This window comes from Heterodontus francisci, chromosome 28 (assembly GCF_036365525.1).
Source record: "Heterodontus francisci isolate sHetFra1 chromosome 28, sHetFra1.hap1, whole genome shotgun sequence".
Classification (NCBI taxonomy): Eukaryota; Metazoa; Chordata; class Chondrichthyes; order Heterodontiformes; family Heterodontidae; genus Heterodontus; species Heterodontus francisci.
In genome coordinates, this window is record NC_090398.1 from 62,828,119 (window position 1) to 62,852,610 (window position 24,492).

The following is a 24,492-nucleotide window of genomic DNA, read 5'->3' on the forward strand; positions in this document are numbered from 1 at the left end:
ATGGTTGTGGTTAGTGGAGGCCAATCATCTCAGCCCAGGACATTGCCTCAGGAGTTTCTCAGGGTAGTGTCCTAGGTCCAGACATCCTCAGCTGTTTCATTGTTGACTCAGAAGAGTCAGAAGCGGGAATGTTCCCTGCTGATTCACAATTCCTCAGATACTGAAGCAGTCTGTGCCCACAAGCAGCAAGACCTATACAACATTCTCAGCTGAAAAGTGACAAGCAACCTTCTGGCCACACAAGTGCTAAGCAGTGAACATCTCTAATGAGAGAAAATCAAACCATCCACCTTTTGATATTCAGCAGCATTACCATCGCTGAATCCCTCACCATAAACATCTTGGGGGTTACCATTCACCAGAAACTAAACTGGACCAGTCACATCTGTGCTGCGGCCATAAGCGTAGGTCAGAGATTGGGAATTCTGCAGCAAGTATCTCACCTCCTGATACACCAAAACCTGTCCACTATCTACAAGGCACAAGTCAGGAGTGTGATGGAATACACCTCACTCAACAACACTCAAGAAGCTCAACACCATCCAGGACAAAGCATCCCACTTGATCAGAACCTAACCCACCACCTTAAACATTCGCTTCCTCCACCACCAGTACACAGTGGCTGCAGTGTGTACCATCTCCATATGAACTGCAGTAACTTGCCAAGTATCCTTCAACAGCACCTTCCAAGCCCGTGACCACTACCACCTCGAAGGACAAGGGCAGCAGATGCATGGGAACTCACTACCTGCAGTTTCACCTCCAAGTCACTCACCATCCTGACATGGAACTATATCGCCATTTCTTCGCTATTGTTGGGTCACAATCCTGGAAATCCCTCCCCAATAGCACTGTGGGTGTTCCTACACCATATGGACTGCAGTGGTTCAAGAAGGCAGCTCACCACTACATTCTCAAGGGCAATTAGGGATGGGTAATAAATGCTAGACTTATCAGCGATACTCGCGCCCAAGAATGAATAAAAACCAAATCACTCTCCAAAGATTCCCCACAATTCAGGCTGGGACATTTACTTCAGGAGCACAGAGCTTTATATAACTACAACATGAGTTCCAATCTTCAGATTCCATTAGCCTTTCACATTATTTTCTACCAGTCCACTAGCTTTTAGTGATTCAGCACTCGGGTCTCTGCTTCTCCAGTTTCTAACATCTCACCACTTATAAAAAACACTCTGATCTATCTTTGGTAGGTACTAGATGACCCCTCATTTTAAACTCCATCTGCCAAAGCATTGCTCACTCACTTAATCTATCAAGAAGATTTGAAAATAAATTTCTTGCCAAAGGATAATGTTCTGCTTCTGCTCCCTCGCCGTTTGCTTTTCCCGTTAGTCTTTCATTTGGTGTAAATCCAGAGAAAGTAAAGATGGTAGGAAGGGAGGGAGGGAAAAATCTTCCTCCTTTTCGTGATCCCAATTTGATCTTCATTCCAGTCCAATTTGGGTGAAGAATTCCAATTGTCTGTCTCAATTTTGATAAAGTATAAACAATTCTGGAATCACCTTCTAGATATTGACAAGAACAGGTTTCCAGGCCGACTTAACACAAAATCTACCCCCCTGGAAACAACAATGCACTAGACAGTTCATAAACTGACAACAAGGATGGGATTTGAACCCACGCGCGTGAAGCACAACGGATTAGTAATCCATCATGTTAACCTCTCCACCACCTTGTCAACTGTTTTGGCGTAATGATCACCTTCAGCTCAAATCCTGACTGTGCAGCCAGATGTGCAATGATGGAAATGTAGCTTCTGTAAGTAAATGAAATTTCCATCACATCAGGTCATGGCCTGTTGGGAATGGAGCGGTGTGAAACATTCCAGACCATGTCCAACACGTTTCTACTCAGTGTGAAAACTCACCACGGAAAGACTGGAACATACAAACATTTGATCACACCATGATTAACATCACTCAGACATCTGAACCATTAGGTCACTGACGAAGTCATGATGACTTCTAATTTCTCATGAAATGACGACTGAACTGACTGGAAGAATTGCTTCAACTCCACATGATCAGAGAGACACAGCCTCAGCCGACTTGTCAGGTGGCGTAAACAGATATTACTGCTTCTGATCTTCACCAGAACAGAGAGTGAGATGTAACATTGATCATCAAACAGACTATGAGAGAATACAACAGAATAAAACACATGGAGAGACACTGTGGAATAACAAATAGATTTGACTGGAATGTTGAATTTTAATTGGAATGGATAAAACACCAGAAACAACTGATTAAATTGGGATTCTCATCATTATATTGATCTGGGACAGAAAAGAGAAACTGATAGAAAGAAGGGAAGAAGGAAGAAAAGAAAGGATGGAACTGTTTACTTTTTTCAGTTTTTTCACTTGCCCATCAAAGCTGGATAAAAAGGTTGCAAATAACAGAGAATTTCACCAAAAAGGGAGATTAAATGCTGCCGAAACCTTGGATTGAAGGATGCCCCAACAGATCACCTGTTTAACTGTCTCCTCACTGGGGGATTTCAATCAGTGAGCAATATTATTCACTACTTTTTTTGTGAAATGAACCCAGAACTGTCACTTGGAATTAATATCTGTGTTCCAACTCCTGAATAATAAAATTGTGAGTTTCTCAATATTTTCTGGACACATTTGCTGCTGAAAGAACTAAGAACTCTTTTCTAATTTACACAATACTATATACACACTCATCAAGCCTCCTAAGCTGGCATCCTTGGTGCTGCTCTCTCTTCTCCCAAACCTCATCTCATGTGACTGTTACATCATCACTCTGACAGTGGGAGAGGTTGATCCCACTGTCTTCAGCATTAACCCTTTACATTCTTATGCTACACTGTCTGTCCAAAAATGGTTAGAGAACTTCCTTCATTTATCGAAACACCAACAGCTGCCAGTTGTAAATCAACTCAAACCCATCAGAGAGAGAGAGAGGGAGAGAGAGAGACTGTCAGAGAACTTCCTGCATCCAGTCCTGACCCTGTCACACTCAGCAGCTGCTCACCCAGACCCCACTCTCATCAACACTGAACATTGTTACCGAGACCCTTCAAATAATGTTTATAAAAGGCGGAAACATTGAAAGTTCATCGCAGCTGGACTGAATAGAACAAAGTTTAATATCTTTTCACCGTCACTCGGTGACCACATGAGAGACAGTCCTTAAATCAGTCGTATAAATTATCAGCTGTAAGAATGTTTGTCATTGGGTTGAATAATTTCTGTGTGAGAAATATTCCAGCATCATAAACCAGGGGAATGTGCTGACTGAGCTGTGTCTTCATCTCTTCTGGTCAGTCGGACAGTTCACCCTTCATTCTGCTCTGATTCGCTTTCCCCAAGCGGATCTTCAGATTCTCAAATAGTCATAGAGTCGTACAGCATAGAAACAGGTCCTTCGGCCCACCGCATCCATGTCGACCATAATGCCTATCTATACTAATCCCACCTGCCTGCATTAATTTCATATCCCTCTATGCCTTGCTCATTCAAGTACCTGTCCAGATGCCTCTTAATTGTCACTACTGTTCCTGCCTCCACCACCTCCTCAGGCAGCTCATTCCAGATACCCACGATTCTTTATATGAAAAATTTACCCCTTTGATCCCCTTTAAACCTCCTCCCTCTCACCTTAAATCTATGCCCTCTAATTTTAGTCACCCCTCCTATGGGAAACAGACTCTGGCTATCTATGCTATCTATGCCTCTCATAATTTTATATACCTCTATCATGTCTCCCCTCAGCCTCCTTCGCTCCAGGGCAAACAGACCCAGCCTGTCCAATCTCTCTTGATAACTCAAGCCCTCCAAACCAGGCAACATCCTTGTGATTCTTTTCTGCACCCTTTCTAGCTTAATCACATCTTTCCTGTAATGCGGCAACCAGAACTGCACACAGTACTCCAAATATGGCCTAACCAACGTTATGTATAACTGTAACATGACATCCTTACTCTTGTACTCAATGCCTCGGCTAATGAAGGCAAGCATGCCATACGCCCTCTTCACCACCCTGTCTACCTGTGTTGCCACTTTCAGGGAACTATGTACTTGCACACCAAGGTCTCTCTGCTCAACAACACTCCCCAGAGCCCTGCCATTCACTGTATATGTCCTGCCCTGGCTTAACTTCACAAAATGCATCACTTCACACTTGTCTGCATTAAATTCCATTTGCCAAGCCCTTGTCCACTTTCCCAATTGATCTATATCCTGTTGTAACCTTAGACAACCTTCTTCACTGTCCACTATACCACCAATTTCGGTGTCTTCTGCAAACTTACTAATCATGACCCTTACATTCACATCCAAGTCATTAATATATATGAAAAACAACAGGGGGTCCAGCACCGATCCCTGCGGCACACCACTGGTCACCGGCCTCCAATCTGAAAAACAACCGTCCACTACCACCCTCTGCCTCCTATCACCAAGCCAATTTTGCATCCAATTTGCTAGCTCATCCTGGATCCCATTTGTTCGAACCTTCTGGACCAGCCTACCAAGTGGGACCTTGTCAAAGGCCTTGCTAAAGTCCATGTAGACAACATCCATCGCCCTGCCCTCGTCAATCCTCTTGGTCACTTCCTTGAAAAACTCAATCAAATTCGTGAGACATGATTTCCCACGCACAAAGCCATGCTGACTATCGCTAATCAGACCATGCCTTTCCAGAAGCATATAAATTCTGTCTCTCAGAATGCCTTCCAATAACCTTCCCACCACTGATGTAAGACTCACCGGCCTGTAGTTTCCTAGCTTATCCCTTCTGCCCTTCTTAATAAAGGCACAACATTAGCTATCCTCCTGTCTCCCGGTACCTCACCCGCGGCTAACGATGACACAAAAATCTCTGCCAGGGCCCCAGCAATCTCCTCCCTTGCTTCCCATAGCATCCTAGGATACACCTGGTCAGGCCCTGGGGATTTATCCACCTTAATGCACTTCAAAACCTCCAACACCTCCTCCTTTGTAATGTTGATATGCTCCAGGATATCAGTGTTCCTTCCCTTGAACTCACTAGCTTCCATGACCTTCTCCACGGTAAATACGGATGAGAAATCTTCATTTAAGACCTCGCCCGTTTCCTGTGGCTCCACACATAGATTGCCACACTGATCCTTAAGGGGACCTACTCTCTCCCTAGCTACCCTTTTACTCTTAAAATACTTATAGAATATTTTAGGATTCTCCTGTATCTTATGTGCCAGGGAAATCCCATGGCCCTTTTTCGCCCTCCTAATTTCCTTCTTAAGTGTGCTCCAACATCCCCTGTACTCCTCGAGTGATTCACTCGATCCCAGCTGCCTATACCTGACACATGCCTCCTTCTTTGTCCTGACCATACCACAATATCACTCGTCAACCAAGGTCCCCTAAACTTGTCAGCTTGCCCTTCCATCTAACAGGAACATGCCTGCCCTAAACTCTTCCTGTCTCATTTTTAAAAGCCTCCCACTTACCTGCAAACAGCCTCTCCCATTCAACTTTTGAGAGTTCCTGTCTGATGCCATCGAAATTAGCCTTCCCCCAATTTAGGACTTCAACCTGAGGACCAGTCCTATCCTTTTCCAGAACTATCTTGAAGCTAATAGAGTTATGGTCACTGGTCCCAAAGTGCTCCCCCACTGACACATCAACCACCTGCCCAGCCTCATTTCCTAAGGGGAGGTCGAGTGTAGCCCCTTCTCTGGTAGGGCCATCCATATACTGCTTCAGAAAACTATCCTGGACACATTTAACAAATTCTTCCCCATCTGATCCCTAAGCACGAAGGCAGCCCAGTCAATATTAGGGAAGTTAAAATCACCCACTATTACAACCCTATAATTCCTACACCTATCTGTGATTTCCCTACGTATATGCTCCTCCACTTCCCTCTGACTATTGGGGGGCCTATCGTATAATCCCATCAAAGTGATCACCCTTTTCTTACTTCTAACTTCTACCCACAGGTCCTCGCTGGACATTCCCCCCCGGATATCCTCTCTAAGTACTGCCGTGATGTCCTCCCTAATCAATAGTGCAACTCTCCCTCCTCTCTTACCTCCACCTCTGTCACGCCGAAAGCTTCGGTACCCCGGAACATTGAGCTACCACTCCTGTCCATCCCTCAACCACGTTCCCGTAATAGCTACAATATCACAATCCCATGTACCGATCCATGCTCTGAGTTCATCTGCCTTACCTGTCAGGCTTCTTTCATTAAAGTAAATGCAGTTTAGCCTACCAGACCTTCCACGCTCCCTGTCCTGCCCCTGCCCAGCCTGCCTACTGGACTTGCTTGCTTTAACCTCTACATTTGCCTCAACCATCGCATCTGAGAGATTACTACTTTAGATCCCACCCCCTGCAAGACTAGTTTAAACCCTCCTGAGTAGTACTAGCAAACCTCCCTGCAAGGATATTGGTCCCCCTCCAGTTCAGATGCAACCCATCCTTCTTGTACAGGTCACCTCTGCACCAGAAGAGATCCCAATGATCGAAGTAGCTGAAGCCCTCCCGCCTTCGCCAGTCTTCAGCAACGCATTCATTTGCCTTATCCTCCTATTCCTACCCTCACTATCACGTGGAATAATCCTGAGATTACAACCCTAGAGGTCCTGCTTTTTAACCTTCTGCCTAACTCCCTATATTCACTTTGCAGGACCTCATCTCTCTTCCTGCCTATGTCGTTAGTACCAATATGGACCACGATCTCTGGCTGCTCACCTTCCCCTTTCTGAATGTCCTGCAGCCGCTCCGAGACATCCTTGACCTTAGCTCCAGGGTGGCAACATACCATCCTGGAGTCTCGTTTGTGACCACAGAAACGCCAAACTGCACCCATTACTATAGAATCCCGATCAGTATAGCTCTTGCAACATTTTTCCTCCCCTGCTGTGCAGCAGAGCCCTCCGTGGTGCCACAAACTTGGCTGTTGCTGCTTTCCCCTGGGAGGTCATCCCCCCGCAACAGTATCCAAAGCGGTATATCTGTTTGAGAGGTGGATGGCCACAGGGGACTCCTGCACTACCTGCTACCCCGTCTGGTGGTCACCCATCTCTTTTCTGCCTGTGCAGCCATTACCTGCATTGTGACCACCTCACTAAACATGCTATCCACAACATCCTCAGCATCGCGGATGCTCCACAGTGAATCCACCTGCAGCTCCAGTTCCGTAATGCGGGTAGTCACTAGCTGCAGCTGGATACACTTCCTGCAGACATGGTCACCAGGGACACTGGAAGCGTCCCTGATTTCCCTCAAAGCGCAGGAGGAGCAAATCATGGGGCTGAGCTCTCCAGTCATGACTTACCCTTAGGTTAATTAGTTACTACCTTCATTAAAAAATACTAATTATACTCGGGTAATTGTTCTACCCACTTCAATCTAAAGTCCTTAAAAAAAAAACACTTTAGTAGTACTCACCTGATCACCAGAGGATTTTTTTTCCAACAAAAAAAAACAACTTTCCCCTTATTTTTTAAGATATTCAAACAGCTGCTACTTACCAAGCAATCGGCTTGCAGCTCTCCTCTGATGTCACTGTTTGCCTTTTTTGTACAATATTCCGGCGCATTGGAAGAGGTTCGACTGCTCTCCGCTCCCGGAAGGGAAGAGACTGGACCTTGATCCTCGGGGTCAATTTACAGGCTCCGCTCCCGGTGTTCCCCCCACAGGTCCGCTCTGCTCCTCGCCTCTCCGCTCCCGGATGGTAAGAGACTGGGCCTCGATCCTCGGGGTCGATTTACAGGCTCCGCTCCCGGTGTTCCCCCCACAGGTACGCTCTGCTCCTCACCTCTCCACTCTTGGAAGGTAAGAGCAAATCTGGACACTGGGTTTTCTTATTTAGTTCCTTTCGATTTTTCTTGCTCCTGAATGATAATATATTCCAACCTTGGATCAACCTTGCCCTGTCTCCCAGTCTCGGTTAAAAGTGACACATAACGGCACCAACACTCTGAAACATACAACATGGTCACACTCTGCTTCAGTGAGATTAATGCTGAAGCAATTTCCATGTCGAATGCGATTGTGAACAAATTTCTTTCGAGGAAATTGTGGGTGATTGAGTATTTGCACTGAATTTCTGTGCAAGAAGCGACAGTTTCAAACAGCCATTCCCAAATCACTTCCTTCACAAAGACAAAAACTGTGCTGTCTTAACGTGTGACTCAACTTCACAAACAAATCTGAACTCGAAGTTCAGGAGAAGACAGAGAAGTGAATAATTGACAGTGTAATCTTTGAATCATAATTTTCCGTTTCTTCGCTGAAGTGAGGCTCAACCCGAAGACACGCGAGATTACGGAAATCTACAAATTTGGAATGAGAAAGCATAAAGTAGTGAAACAGTTGGTGAGTACATTGTGGCACTGAAGAATTTATCACTACAGGGCAACTTTGACACATTCTTAGACCGTACATTATGAGACGGATTTGTGCTATCTTGGCGGATGAGAAAAGATACTAAACGCACAAAATCCCACATTTGAGCGAGCGTGTAAGATTGCTCTTTACATGGAGATAGCATCAAAGAATGCTCGTGAATTGCGTCCTATGCCAGTGACAGTAACACACTTCAGAGGAACTTAAACACACTGGTAAAATGGGCTTTCACATAACAGATAAAATTTTACACAGAGAAGTGTGAAGTGATACAGTTTGGGAGGAAGAATGAGACAATGTACACCAATCTTTTTTGATCAAGGTTTGAAAAGGTTGCTCAGAGCAAACAGGACACTTGGCTTTATTAATAGAGGCATAGAGTAAAAGCAAATAAGTTATGCTAAACCTTTATAAAACACTGGGGCTGAATGGCCGACTCCTGCACCTCCACAGAAAGCTTCCACTCCAGTCTCAGACACCCTTGTCAGGATCACTTTCCATACATCCCGCCACTCCACGCACGGATATCTCCCTCAGGATCAGATCACAGCTCCACAGTCCTGCCACATCCAGTCGTGAATGGTGGTGGATAATTAAATAACTAACAAGATGAGGAGGCTCCAAAAACATTCACATCCTCAATGATGGTGGTGCTGAGCACGTCAGTGCAAAAGATGAAGCTGAAGCATTTGCAACCATCTTCAGTCAGAAATATTAAGTGGATTTGATCTGTGCTAATTTCAGCTCCTCATGCTCGCTGGTGCCTTGGTTCTCTGGTGCTAATTTCAGAGTAAATCATGCAGCTTGACAATTGGAGCCAAAGAAAAAGACACAGGAGAGGTTGAAAGTGCCAAAACCTGGGATTGAACCAAGAACTGTTCAACTGTTAGTACAGCACGAACTCAACAAAGCTATTTCAACAACACACTAAAGCCACCATTCTGTCACTGCTTTGGAAGACAATATATACATTAAAGTGTTTGTAAAAAGTTACAGAACACAACATGTGAGTAATATTCCCCATTGTTATCTCAGTACTGATGGATTGTGAAGTGGGAGACAGCCAGAAGTCCCACTGAGCAGCACTGACCCTGAGCTGTGAGTGAAATGAGATAAAGTTCAATCTTTAGCAGAAAGATTCTGGAGAGAGGTAAGAGTCCTGAATCAAGGAAAGACTTTCTGACATAATAAAAGCCAAATACTGCAGATGCTGGAAATCTGAAATAAAAACAAAAAGTGCTCGAAATATTCAGTAGGTCTGGCAGCATCTGTGGAGAGAGAAACAGAGAAAACATTTCAGGTCTGTGACCTTTCATCAGAACAGACAAAGGTTAAAAAAGAATTAGGTTTTAAACAAGTGAAGGGGAGGGGTGTGTGGGAGAGAACAAAGGGGAAGGTGTTTGATAGGGCAGAGGGCAGGAGAGATTAAATAACAAAGCTGTACTGGGACAAAGGCAAAGAGTGTGTGAATGCCTGTGGTTGCCTGACACCAGTCATGCTCTGAAGTTATTGAACTCAATGTTCAGTCCACAAGGCTGGAGAGTGCTGTATCGAAAGCCAGGTGCTGCTCCTCGAGCTTGCGTTGATATTCACTGGAACACTGGAACAGGCCAAAGACAGAAATGTTGACATGAGAACAGGGGGGAGTGTTGAAATGGCAAGCAACCAGAAGCTCAGGGTCATGCTTTCGCACTGAGCAGAGGTGTTCCACCTAATCTGCGTTTGGTCTCCCCAGTTTAGAGGAGACCGCATTGTGAGCAGTGAATACAGTATACATAATTGAAAGAAGTACAAGTAAATCGCTGCTTCACCTGAAAAGAGTGTCTCGGGCTTTGGATAATGAGCAGAGAGGAGGGAAAAGGGCAGGTATTATATCTCCTGCGATTGCATGGGAAGGTGCCTTGGGAAGGGGACGAGGTGTTGGGGTAATGGAGGAGTGGACCAGGGTGTTGTGGAGGGAACAATCCCAGCAGAATGCTGACAGGCGAGGGGAGGATGGGTTTGGTGGTGGCATCACGCTGGAGGTGGGCGAAATGGTGGAGGATGATCCTTTGGATGTGTAGGCAGGTGGGGTGGAAAGTGAGGACAAGGGGAACCCTGTCGCAGTTCTGGGAGGGAGGGGAAGGCGGAGGGCAGAGGTTGAGGGTCTTGTCAACTACACTGGGAGGGGGCCGGGGCGGGGGGGGGGGGGCGGTGGTGGTAGTTGAAATCTGATGAAGTTGTTGAATTTAATTTCAAACACTCCTTGAACTCTCTGCCGATGAAGTCTGAAAAAGGGAAGAACAACCACACAACAAGGGTCTCAAATCCAAGACCCTGAGATTAAAAGTCTCATGCTCTACCAACTGAGCTAACAAGACCTGATACAGTACTTCTACTCTGTCTGTTATTGGACGGATGCAGCTGTTGGCTCCACCCCAAGGGCGGGAGTTTGTTCCACCAACCATGAAGCAGCTTCCCATCAATTCCCCAGATTATCAGTAAATCCACTTCCAGAAGCCCCAAAGTGTGATATATTCCTCTCACTCATCAATAATAAAACTGAAATCTTTTTACCTTCCAAATGCTGCCATCTATTTTGTCAGTATTTATTTCTCTCTCCTTTTTATTTAGTTCATGCATTCCTTAGGAATTTGTTTTCCAATTATTTCTGAGGGAAGAAATGAACAGATCTGGCAGCTCAAAACTGGGCATCCATGAGGCACTGTGGGCCATCAGCAGCAGCAGAATTGTATTTAAACACAATATGTTACCTCATGGCCTGACATATCCCTCACTCTACCATTACCATCAAGCCAAGGGAACAATAGTGGTTCAATGAAGTGTGCAGGAGGGCATGTCAGGAACAGCACCAAGCAGACCTAAAAATGAGGTGTCAACCTGGTGAAGCTACAACACAGGATTACTTGCATGTCAAACAGTGGAAGCAGCATGCAATAGTCAGAGCTAAGCGATCTCACAACCAACAGATCAGATCAAAGCTCTGCAGTCCTGTCACATCCAGTCCTGAATGGTGGTGGATAATTAAACAATTAACAGGAGGTCAAGGCTCCACAAATATTCCCATCCTTAATGATAAGGGAGACCAGCATATCAGTGCAAAATACAAGGTTGAATCATTTGCAACCACCTTCAGCTAGAAGTGCCAAGTTGATGATCCATCTCGGCCTCCTCCTGAGGTCCCCAGCATCACAGATGCCAATCTTCAGCTAATCCAATTCACTCCACATGATATTTGCAGCGGTTCAAGAAGGCAGCTCACCACCACCTTCTCAAGGGCAATTAGGGATGGCGCCCATATCCCATGAATGAATAAAAAGAAAATCAAGAAATGGCTGAAGGCTCTGGATACTGACAACATCCCGGCTGTAGTGCTGAAGACTTATGCTCCAGAACTAGCCGTGCCACCAGCCAAGCTGTTCCAGTACAGCTCCAACACTGGCATCTACCCGGCAATGTGGAATATTGCCCAGGTGTGCTCTGTACACAAAAAGCAGGACAAATCCAACCCGGTCAATTACTGCCCCATCAGCCTCCTCTTGATCATCAGTAAAGTGATGGAAGGTGTCGTTGACAGTGCTATCAAGCAGCACTTACACAGCAATAACCTGCTCTTCATTGCTCATTTTGGGTTCCGCCAGGGCCACTCAGTTCCTGACCTCATTATGGCCTTGGCCCAAATATGTGCAGAAGAGTTGAATTCAGGAGGTGAGGTGAGGTGACAGTGACTGCTCTTGCCAAGAGCATCAAGGAGCCCTTGAAAAATTGAAGTCAATTTTAATCAGGGGAAAACTCTCCACTAGTTGGAGTCATACATCGCGCAAAGGAACATGGTGATGCTTGTTGGTGGCCAATCATCTCGGTCCAAGAACATCACTAAGGACTTCCTCAGGGTAGTGTCCTAGGCCCCAACCATCTTCAGCTGCTTCATCAATGACCTTCCCTCTGTAATAAGGTCAGAAGTGGGGATGTTCGCTGATGATTGCAAAATGTTCTGTCGCATTAACATCTCCTCAGATACTGAAGCAGTCCAAGTCCACATGTAGAAATACCTGGACAACATTGGGCTTGGGCTAACAAGTGGCAAGTAACATTCACGCCACAAAAATGCCAGACAATGACCATTTCCAACAAGAGAGAATCTAACCAACTCCCCTTGATATTCAATGACATTACCATTGCTGAATCCTTCACTATCAACATTCTGGGGGTTACCATTGAGCAGAAACTGAATTGGATCAGCCATATAAATAGCATAGCTACAAGAGCAGGTCAGAGGCTGGAAATTCTGCTGTGACTGACTCACCATCTACAAGGCACAAGTCAGGAGTGTGATGCAATACTCCCCACTTGCCTGGATGAGTGGAGCTCCAACAACACCAAAGAAACTCAACACCGTCCAGGACAAAGCTGCTCGTTTGATCAGCACCTCATCCACGACTTTAAATATTCATTCCCTGCACCACCAGTGAACAGTGGCAGCAGTGTGTGCCATCTACAAGATGCACTGCAGCAACTCACCAAGCCTCCTTCAACAACACCTTCCAAACGCCCGACCTTGAGAACCTGGAAGGACATTGAATGAATGGGAACACCACCATCTGCAAGCTCCCCTCCAAGCTACACACCATCTTGACTTGGAACTATATCACCGTTCCTTCACTGTCACTTGATCAAAATCCTGGAACCCCCTTCCCAACAGCACTGTTGTTTTACGTACAACACATGGACTGCAGTGGCTCAAATAAGCTGCTCACCACCACCTTCTCAAGGGCAATTAAGGATCGACAATAAAGGCTGCGTTGGCTGACAACACAACCACTAGGTGGCACAACTCGCTTTCTCCCCCTCCTTCGCACCGGCCGCTTCCACCCTCCACAGTCGCTCACTCCAGACCTCACTGCTCCCCCCACTTCCCTGGACGATTGTCCCCCGATCGCGTCACCCCATTCTCTGGTCGCTTGCTCACTCCGCACCCCCCCTCCCCTCCAGCCGCTAGCTCTATGCTGCGCTGCTTCCCTTCTCTCGGCCACTTGCTCCCACGTTTGTCCAGTCTCCACGCGCCGCCCGAAGAAGTAAGGTGGGCTGCAAAGTGTGACGTAGGAGCGAGTAGTGAGTGGCCTAGAGGAGGGAAGTGGGACAGCCTAGAGCTAGCAGCTGGAGCGGGGATTGGGAGGTTGAGAGAGAGCAGCCAGAGAGCTCGGTGACGCGAGCGGGGAACGATCGGCCAGGGGAGCATCGAGGTGTGGAGCGAGCAGCTGAGAGGAGGAAGCGTCGAGGCCTGGAGCGAGTTGCCGAGGGGGGAGAGCTCCAGCCTCAAAGTCTCCTATTCAGCCGCTTCCTCCAGCTGAGTGAGGCGCTGGATACCCGATGACGCTTTAGCACTCATGAGCGAAGATGGACCATGCGCGGATATGCGATGATGTTGGCGCTGCGCAATGACATCATCCTGCGCATGTGCCACTTAATCCTGGCAAGATGTAGCTGTGCCTATGAGCAGCTTGGCACAGTCCGATGATGTCAGCGGGCCGCTGCATTGACAGGAATCACATTGTGTCAGCAGTGCCCACATCCCATGAAAGAATAAAAAAGAGATTTACCACAATGGTAGCAGGGTGAGGGATTTCAGTTATGTGGAGAGATTGGAGAAGCTGGGGTTGTTCTCCTTGCAGCAGAGAAAATTCAGAAGAAATTTGACACATTTGTTCAAAATCATGAAGTTCTTTAATAGTTTAAATAAGGAGAAACTGTTTCCAGTGGTAAAAGGGTCAGTAAGCAGAGGACACAGATATCAGGTGATTGGCAGAAGCACCAGAGATGACATGAAGAACCATTGTTTACACTGCAATGTGTTGTGATAAAGAAAGAAAAGACTTGCATTTATATAGCACCTTTCAAGACCACTGGACATATCAAAGCACTTTGTAAACAATGAAATACTTTTGAAGTGTAATCACTGTTGTAATGTCAGAAATGCAGCAGCTGATACCCACAAACAGCAATGTGATAATGACCAACTGATCTGATTGAGAGGCAAATATTGATCACAACAGAGTGAATAATTGATGCGTCAGTTTCTGTATCTGAAATGTGACTTAGATCTGCTGTTATTAACCGAGGCAGCGCTGCAGAAGGATATGTTAATAATCTCTCACTAATCAACTGCAAACAGTCAGAATGTATAACTGTGAACAGCACTTTCTGCAATGTCAGGGCTGGAAAATTGAGGGAGGGAGAGACACTGTCAGTATCTGAGTGTATACAGCACTGTACAGAGAAAGAGCCAATATACCGGGGCTGAGACACAGTGCATCTTTTCACATTTAATCACAATAATATCCACAGTCAGGAGCTGAAAATGATGAAAAACCGAATAGCAAGAGCAAAAGTCAGAAAACTAAGCAATTCTAGATTAGCTGATGAGTTTTCTCTGTGTCCCCTGGTAGTCTACTGTTTTATATTCAATGCTCTCTCCACTGTGGCCAGGGAATGATTTCTTCTCAAGGGCTGAATATTAACAAAACTTCTTAGAATTTAAAATCTTTCAAAATTAATTCCATGGAGCTAATGGGGAAAAGTCAAATAACTGCATCAATTATAGGAGAGCTGGTTGGTGATGACGTGGATGTGTCTGCAGTGTGCAGGACCAGACTGTTTCTATAGATTCACAATGAATGTTCCACCCTTTATTTGGAACAGTAAAACTGATCGTGGACAATGGCTATTCTGGTTGCAGCAACCTGAAGATTTAACTCATTAACACCCTGCTTTAGGGGAATCGAGAAAGCATAACACCCAGCTCTGTCAGTTAGTGTGCTTGTTTGCTAACCCTCAATTTGTTGGTTCAAGCACTTAAAAGGATGAGGCATTATTAACTTAAACTCTTCTACATCTGCTATATTACTCTTGCTGTTGATTCTTCAAAGATAAGGTTAATCAAGACTTTCTTTGTGAAATCCATGCTGACTGTGTTTTATTATATTTTCATTTTCATATGTATTTTCTACTTTTGGGGATTACAGGATATTGTCATTTTTTATTGATTTTATTTTTATTTATTGCATTTATTGCCCATCCCTAATTCCCTGGAGAAGGTGGTGGTGAGCTGCCTTCTTGAACCACTGCAGTCGATGTGGTGCTGTTAGGAAGGGAGATCCAGGATTTTGACCCAGCCACAGTGAAGGAACGGTGATATAGTTCCAATTCCAGGATGGTGTGTGGCTCAGAGGGGAACTTGCAGGTGGTGGTGTTCCCATGCATCTGCTGCCCTTGTCCTTCTAGGTGATAGAAGTCATGGGTTTGGAAGGTGCTGTGTAAGGAGGCTTGCTGCGTTGCTGCAGTGCATCTTGTGGATGGTACACGCTGTGTGTTGGTGATGGAGAGAGTGAATATAGTGAATGAGGCGCCAATCAAGTGGGCTGCTTTGTCCTGGATGACGTTGAGCTCCTTAAGTGTTGTTGGAGCTGCACCCATCCAGGCAATGGGGAGTATTGCATCACACTCCTGACTTGTGCCTTGTAGATAGGGGACAGGCTTTGGGGAGTCAGGAGGTGAGTTACTTGCCGCAGGATTCCTAGTGTCTGACCTGCTCTTGTAGCCATGATATTTATATGGCTACTGCAGTTCAGTTTCTGGTCAATGGTAACCCCCAGGATGTTGATAGTGGGGGATTAAGCAATCGTAATGCTGTTGAATGTCAAGGGGAGATGGTTAGATTCTCTCTTGTTTCAGAAGGTCATTGCCTGGCACTTGCGTGACTCGAATGTGAAATATCCTTATTGTAGGGTATTGTATTGTACTGTACAGTGACTACACTTGGAAAGTCCTTCATTGGCTGTAAAAGGCTTTACAAAGTCCTGTGGTCGTGAAATGCATGTGTTGCTTTTTCCATTGTTCTCAGTGTCATTTTGATCAAAAGATAGGTTTCGTGAGCACAAGGTTTAAATCAATGTTGATTCAAATAATGTAAAAGCATCTATATTCTTGCACTGTACTTAATAATCTCCATCTTCCCATCCTTACAGAGTACAATGTTTTTGACCCTGAAATTGATACCACAATCTCAGTCCCTCAGACAATTTCAGCCCAGTTCTGATGAAAGATCACAGATCTGAAACGTTAACTCTGTTTCTCTCTCCACAGATGCTGTCAGACCTGCTGAGTAATTCCAGCATTTTCAAGAGTCTCGATTTAATGAACAGGAAACTTGTTTCAGATCAGATTGGGAGACAGTGTGAAACCACTCCATTGTACTCATGTCTGAGATTCTGAGGACAGTTGGCTGTTAGTGGAAGACATTAAGTAAATGTACCTAGCAACAGCTCAGACCAATTATTATTTTACATGGTGGTGTGATGGCCATCCAGGGGTTAAAAGTCGGGATCTTGCAAGGTTTCAGTGTGCAGAAACACTAGAAGACCTCAGGGGTAAAGGCTCAGATCATCAACCAAGTTCTCCACCTGATGAGGGATCTAGACTGGACAAAGAGGACCGTGACACTTTGAGACCAAGCTCGAACGGTCCACACACCTGCTAGAGCTGTCAAGTTATATTCCCCAAGTTTGTTAAGTATAATTTTACTTCCAATTATTAAGTACTATTTGACTCTCAATAAAAGTTCTGGACTTATTAATCAAGTATCCTGTTGATTTAATTGGTTAAAGTCATGCCCAAAGAGATTGTCCACAATCGACTTTCCAGAACTGAAAGATAAGTCTGCAGGGATTGCTAATTTTACAGCCCTGTTTAAAAAGAGAGATAAACCCAGGAACTACAGACCAGTTCATCTAATGTCAGTGGTGGGGAAAGTTTTAGAGACAAATATCCAGGAGAAAAATAACTGTCAATTGGTAGAACATGGGCTAATAAATGACAGCCAGTACAGATTGGTTAACAGAAGATTGTGTCTGAAATAATTAATGAATTAATTTCTTTGATGAAGTTTCACAGAGAGTTGACCAGGGTGGTGAGGTTGATGGTGTGTGTCTGCACTTCAAAATTGTGTTTGAGAAAGTACCATAAAATAGACTTGTTAACAAAATTTGAGCAGATGGGATTAAAGAGGCAGTGGCAGCGTGGATACAAAATTGGCTGAGAGACGGAAAGCATAAAGTAGGGTGAATGCTTGTTTTTCAGAATGGAGGGACTAATCCAGTAATGTCACTGTTTTTGCAGTGTGTGCAGTGTCTGACCCTGAGCTGTCCTAAGGAGGGGGCTGTTTGTGATGTTCCTGTGGGGTGTATTATCATCAGGGTATCTCTCTGAGCTGTCACAGGGATGGGGCAGTGTGTGAGATCCTTGTGCATGTCATGCAGGCCCACTGGCGTGTGGTTCCATCCTGATGCCAAGAAACAGAGCCCCATCTATGGGCAAAAAGTCTCACTTCCCTGTGGGTGTCTTGAGAGAGAAGAAGGCTTAGGGAGTAAACCTGGACAGTAAATCCGGAGTGGAGTCCCGTAGGCGGTTACCTGTTACTTATCAGGTAGTTTTCCAGCAACTCCTACAGCAGAGCTGGTACCAAACAGTGCTGTTTTTTCCTTTCCTTTGGACAATACTAGCAATGCTGAGAGGGGGTCCTGATGCTCAGTATCTCCATACTATTTGCCCAGGCCTGTGCCCTGGAGAGGACACTCCAGCTTCATGGTTAAACATCAGCAAAACATGGGAAGAAACAGTTACCGATTATAAGCTCTCACTCAATTGGTGTAGAGTATGAGCACCAGGGGTTACTTTTGACAGTGGGAGAGATCATCGCGTCTCAATGGATAACTACCACCTACTCCAAGCTGTGCAGCCGCCAGTCAGTTAGGTGCTGTCCTGCCACGACCTACCTGCTTCAATGGGTGCTTGCACCTTCGAGAGATATCTCTCAACTGGCGGATTGATAATCTATGCACCAGGCAAGACAAACTCAACAAAGAAGACACCAGTGCTTCGCATCACAAGCTGGAATGTAAGGACCATGTGTCCTGGCCTTACCGGCAACCTTCTGCAGCACACACAAGACAGCTGTGATTGACAAGGAACTCACAAGGCTCAATGTGGACATTGCTGTGCTGCAAGAAACTGGACCCATTCAAAGTGGATCCCTCAAAGAGAAACACTACACCTTCTTCTGGCAGGGGAAATCCCAAGAGGCAACTCGTGAGCATGGAGTGGGTTTCACAGTAAAAAAAAACACGCCACTTGCAATGAGTGAACCCTCCACAGTTGGCTCAGAGAGACTTCTTCCCCTTCACTTGTTAACAAGCGCGGGCCCAGTTAATCTCATGTGCATCTATGTCCCGACACTCACCTCCACCCCAGATGTCAAGGATCAATTCTATGAGACACTTGACACTGCCATCAGTAGAATTCCCAGCACTGAGGGGCTGTATCTTCTAGGGGATTTCAACGCAAGCTTGGGTACTGACTACAGCTTGGCCAATGAGCATAGGGCACCAGGGGATTAGCAAGATGAACAAAAATGGACAGAGGTTTTGGAGCTATGCTGTCACCATGGACTCTGTGTGACGAACAGCTACTTCCAGGTCAAGCTGTGCCACAAGGTGTCCTGGAGACATCCGAGATCATGCCACTGGCACCAGCTAGAACTTATCATCACCAGACATACCACCCTCAGCAGTGTCCTCATCACTCGCAGCTATCACAGCGCTGACTGTGACACTGACCACTCCCTGGTGTGTAGCAAGGTCAGGCTTCAGCCAAGGAAGCTTCATCCATCCATGAAGAAAGGTCGTTCTCGGATCAACACTCACCGAACCACTGATCCAGAAAGGACCCAGGAGTTCCTCAACATCCTAGATCAGGCTCTTTCAGAAAACACCCAAGGCTTCAGTGCAGTGTCAAAGTGGAATCATCTGCACGCCACCATCTATAACTCTGCACTCACTGTATGGGAAAAGAGATGGGAGGAATGCTGACTGGTTTGAGGCTTATTGGACTGAAATGGAGTCAGTTACTGCAACTAAGAAGAGAGCCCTCATGAACTACAAACAAGTCCCCAGCAAACAAACTCTAGATGCTCTCAGAGCTGCCAGAAACAAGTCTCTGCAGACTGCTCGGCACTGCACCAATCAATACTGGTTAAAACTCTGCAACAGCATACAATCTGCCACTGAATCTGGGGGATGCTAGAGGGACATATGAAGGAATTCAACACACCAAGGTTCCTTAGACAGCACCTTCCATACCCGCAACCTCTACCAACTAGAAGGACAAGGCAGCAAATTCATGGGAACACCACCACCTGCAAGTTCCCCTCCAAGCCACACACTATCGTGACTTGGAACTATATCGCCTTTCCTTCATTGTTGCTGGGTCAAAATCCTGGAACTCCCTTCCTAACAGCACTGTGGGTGTACCTACCTCACACAGACTGCAGCGGTTCAAGAAGGCAGCTCACCACCACCTTCTCATGGGAATTGAGGGATGGGCAATAAATGCTGGCTTAGCCAGTGATGATCACATCACATGAATGAATAAAAAAAAAATTATGAAAGCAACGTGCCCAGCAGTAACTAAATCAGCACCTTTGAAGACAAAGACAGGGACGATCATCACTGAACCTAACAAGCAGATGGAAAGGTGAGTGGAGCATTACCTTGAACTCTACATAACGGAGAACATTGTCATTGAAGTAGCTCTCAGCACCATTCCAGACTTCCCTGTCATGGAGGAGCTGGACAGCGACACCACCATAGAGCTCAACAACGCCATTGACCTTCTTGCCTGTGGTAAAGCCCTGGGAAATGATGATATTCCACCTGGAATCATCAAAAGTGGAAAAGCAGCTCTGCTGCAGCATCTCCATGAACTTCTGTGTCCCTGTTGGAAGGGGAGATCTGCGCCTCTAAACATGCGTGATGCAAACATTGTCACCTTGTGCAACAATAAAGGTGATCGCAGTGACTGCAGAAATTACCGAGGCATCTGCTTGCTAAGTATTGTGGGGAAGGTCTTTGCTCGCATTGCTCTGACCAGATTGCAGACCCTGACATCACACATCTATCCTGAGTCTCAGTGCAGCTTCAGAGCTGGTAGATCGACAGTCGACATGATTCTCTCACTTCGGCAGTTACAGGAGAAGTACTGTGAACAGTACAGACCACTCTACATTGTCTTTATAGACATCACCAAGGCCTTCAGTCTTGTCAGCAGAGACGGACTCTTCAAACTGCTGTGGAAACTAGGCTGCCCTCCTGAACTCTTGGGCGTCATCTCTTCTTTCCACGAGAACATGCACAGTTCCGTCAGTTACAATGGAGCAACATCAGACACTTTCACGATCAGCAGTGGGGTAAAACAGGGCTGTGTCCTGGTGCAAACTCTCTTCGGAACGTAGGAGGAGGCAGTTTAACCTGTCGAGCCTGCTCTGTCATTCAATTACATCCTTGCTGATCATCTACCTCAACACCACTTTCCCGCGCTTTCCCCATCTCCCTTGATGTCATGAGGATCAAGATTTCTATCAATTACTGTCCTGAACATGCTCAATGATTGAACTTTCACAAACCCCTGAGGTAGAGAATTCCAAAGATTCACCACCCTCTGAGTGAAGAAATTCCACCCTATCTCAGTTTTAAATGGCCTTTTAAATGAAACTTTAAGGAATACAATCCCAGTTTCCTCATAAGACAATCCCACCATCCCAGGGATTAGTCTGGTGACCCTCTGTTGCACTCCCTCTGTGGCAAGTATATCCTTCCTTAGATAAGGAAACCAAAACTGTACACAATACTCCAGCACGATCTCACCAAGGCTCTATACGATTGCAGCAAGACATCTTTACTCCTGTACTCATGACCCCTTGTGTTAAGGCCAACATACCATTTGCCTTCCTAATTGATTGCTGCACCTGCATGCGAGCTTTTAGTGTCTCATGAACAAGGACACCCAGGTCCCTTTGGACATCAACACTTCCCAACCTCTCACCATTTAAGAAATACTCTGTCTTTCTGCTTATTCTACCAAAGTGGATAACTTCACACTTATTCACATTATATTCCATCTGTCATTTCATTCACTTATCCTGTCCAAGTCCCCTGGAAACCTCCTTGTAATCTCCTCACAGCTCACATCCTTTACAATTGGCATATTCTTCTCCATGCTGCTATTTTAAACTTTCAGTGACTCAGATGGGGGTGTCCACCTGCATACCAGAGCTGATGACAAGCTGTTCATCTTGGCAAGACTGCGCACCAAGACCAAAATGAGTCAGTTCTTGGTCTGTGAGTTGCTCTTTGCTGATGACGCTGTGCTGACATCCCATAATGAAGTTCATTAACAGCAGCTTGTATATCGGTTCTCCCTGGCCTGCAACGAGTTTGGACTGACGATCAGCATCAGGAAGATCAAAGTTATGGGCCAGGCCGTCGAGACTCCACTTTCCATCAACATCGACAACCTCACTTTGGAGGTTGTCAACAGCTTCACAGACCTTGGATCAACAATCACCAGCAATCTGTCCCTTGATACTGAAATCAGCACCAGGATTGTCAATGCTGCAGCTGTCATGTCAAAGTTGAGAAGACGAGTGTGAACCAACAGCAAACTGATCGAAAATACAAAGCTCCGCGTGTAACAGGCTTGTGTTCTCAGCATCCTCCTTTATAGTAGAGAAGCATCAACAACTTATACAAGCCAAGAAAAGCAGCTGAACAGCTTCCACCTCCGCGGTCTCAGATGGATATTGGGCATCTCCTGGCAGGACAGAGTGCCGAAAGCAGAAGTACACCAGCGTGCAGGGATCCGCAGCATGTTTGCCCTCTTGAGTCAGCAGTGACTCTGTTGACTGGGTCATGTGTGCTGAATGGATGACGGTCGCTTTGCCAAAGACACGCTCTTTGGTGAGCTTGCTATCAGCACGAGACCAACAGGTCACCTACGTCTGTGATACAAGGACATCTGCAAAGCGAGATCTCAAGCTGACTGGGATTGGAGTCGATGCATGGGACGTCCTTCCTGCTGACTGGAATTCCTGGAGAAAGGCATTCAGGAAGACCATGGGAAAAGCAGAGGACAACAGAAATGACCAGATGGTGGGAAAGAGAGCTCAGAGGAAGGAAAAATTATCAGTCGACCTCGGGCCAATGATATTCATCTGTACCAGCTGCGGAAGGGATTGTCACTCACGAGTCATCCTCGACAGCCACAACAAACGATGTTTCATGCAGAAGTGACGTACACCCCGGGTGTAGCCCATCGTCTTCCAATACGGACGGTTGCCTATTACAATTAAAACGACAGCTACAACTACAAGAGCGAGTCAGAGGCTGGGAACTCTGCCGTGACGAACTCAACTCTTGACTCACCAAAGCCTGCCCACTATCTACAAGGCCTTCCTCTGATTTCAATTGTACACACATTTGTGAGCTGGCTCTGTAGCTTAGTTGGTTAAAGCACCTGTCCAGTAAACAGAAAACCTTGGGTTCAATTCCCAGCAGAGCCTTGTTTCATTGTAACAACATGCTTGAAAAGTTTCATTATTAACATTGACATTTGTGAACTTTAATTCAAAATACATGATGAATTTCAATTACATAAAAAAACAGCCTTTGTGAAGGATATGAGTTTGGAATGGCTGTTCCTCCTTGTGCAGAGTTTCAGTGCTGATACATCAAAGGTAACTTCTTTGACATAAATTTGTTCACAGTTCCATTCAACCTGGAAAACAGCTTGATATTAATCTCACTGAAGGAGAGTGTTTGTGTCATTATGTGTTGCTTTTAACCGAGACTGGGACATGACGCAAGTGGGAGGGTTTCTCTGAGGTTTGGAATATTTGTCAGTCAGGAACAAGAAAAATCAAAGGAACCAAATCAGAAAACCTATGTCTCATGTGGTTACCGAGAAACGGTGAGAAGATATTAAACTTTGTTGTATTTAATACAACTGTGTGAACTTTGATCTTTCCTGCCTTTTATAAACAGTATTTGAAGGGTCTCAGTAAAAATGTTCAGTGTTGATGAGAGTGGGGTCTGGCTGAGCAGCTGCTTAATGTGACAGGGTCAGGACTGGATGCAGGAAGTTCTCTGACAGTCTCTCTCTGATGGGTTGAGTTGATTTTCAACTGGCAGCTGTTGCTGTTTTGATAATTCAAGTTCCCTCCACCAATTTTTTTGGACAGACAGTGCAGTATGAGGATGTAAAGGGTTAATGCTGAAGACAGTGGGATCAACCCCTCCCACAATCAGAGTGATGATGTAACAGTCACATGAGATGTGGTTTGGGAGGAGAGAGAGCAGCACCAAGGATGCTAGTTTAGGAGACTTGATGAGTGTGTAGATAGTATTGTGTAAATTAGAAAAGAGTTCTTAGTTCTTTCAGCAGGAAATGTGTCCAGAAAATATCGCGAAACTCACGATTTTATTATTCAGGAGTTGGAACACAGGGATATTAACTCCAAGTGACAGTAGTGGTTGCATTTAACAAAAGAAAAGTAGAGAATAATATTGCTCATTGATTGAAATCCCCCAGTGAGGAGACAGTTAAACAGGTGATCTGTTGGGGCATCCTTCCATCCAAGGTTTCGGCAGCATTTAATCTCCCTTTTTGGTGAAATTCTCTGTTTTTTGCATCTTTTTTTAATCCAGCTTTGATAGACCAGTGAAAAAACTGAAAAAAGTGAACAGATCCATCCTTTCTTTTCTTCCTTCTTCCCATCAGTTTCTCTTTTCTGTCCCAATTTAATCTGCTGTTTTATCCATTCCAATCATAATTCAACATTCCAATCAAATCTATTTGTTATTCCACAGTCTCTCACCATGGTTTTTATTCTGTTTTACTCTCACTCTGTTCTGGTGAAGATCAGAAGCAGTGTTATCTGTTTGCAACACCCGACAAGTCGGCCTGAGGCTGTGTCTCATAGATAATGTGGAGTTAGGAACATAGGAACATAGGAGCAGGAGTCGGCCATTCAGCCCATCGAGCCTACCCCACCATTCAATATGATCATGGCTGATCATCCACTTCAATGCCCTTTTTCCAACACTTTCCTCATATTCCCTTATGTCATTTGTATTTAGAAATCTATCAATCTCTGCTTTAAACATACTCAATGACTGAGCTTCCACAGCCCTCTGGGTTACAGAATTCCAAAGATTC

At 45.4% G+C, this 24,492-nt stretch overlaps 2 non-coding genes across 2 annotated transcripts; one reads left to right on the forward strand and one right to left on the reverse strand.

Annotated features, from left to right (window-relative positions):
- Positions 1-1,619: 1,619 nt before the first annotated feature.
- Positions 1,620-1,701, reverse strand: trnas-acu (transfer RNA serine (anticodon ACU)). Its single transcript has one exon. It is a non-coding gene; the product is annotated as a tRNA-Ser (tRNA).
- Positions 1,702-22,763: 21,062 nt separating this feature from the next.
- trnat-agu (transfer RNA threonine (anticodon AGU)) lies at positions 22,764-22,837 on the forward strand. The gene has a single exon. It is a non-coding gene; the product is annotated as a tRNA-Thr (tRNA).
- Positions 22,838-24,492: the final 1,655 nt, after the last annotated feature.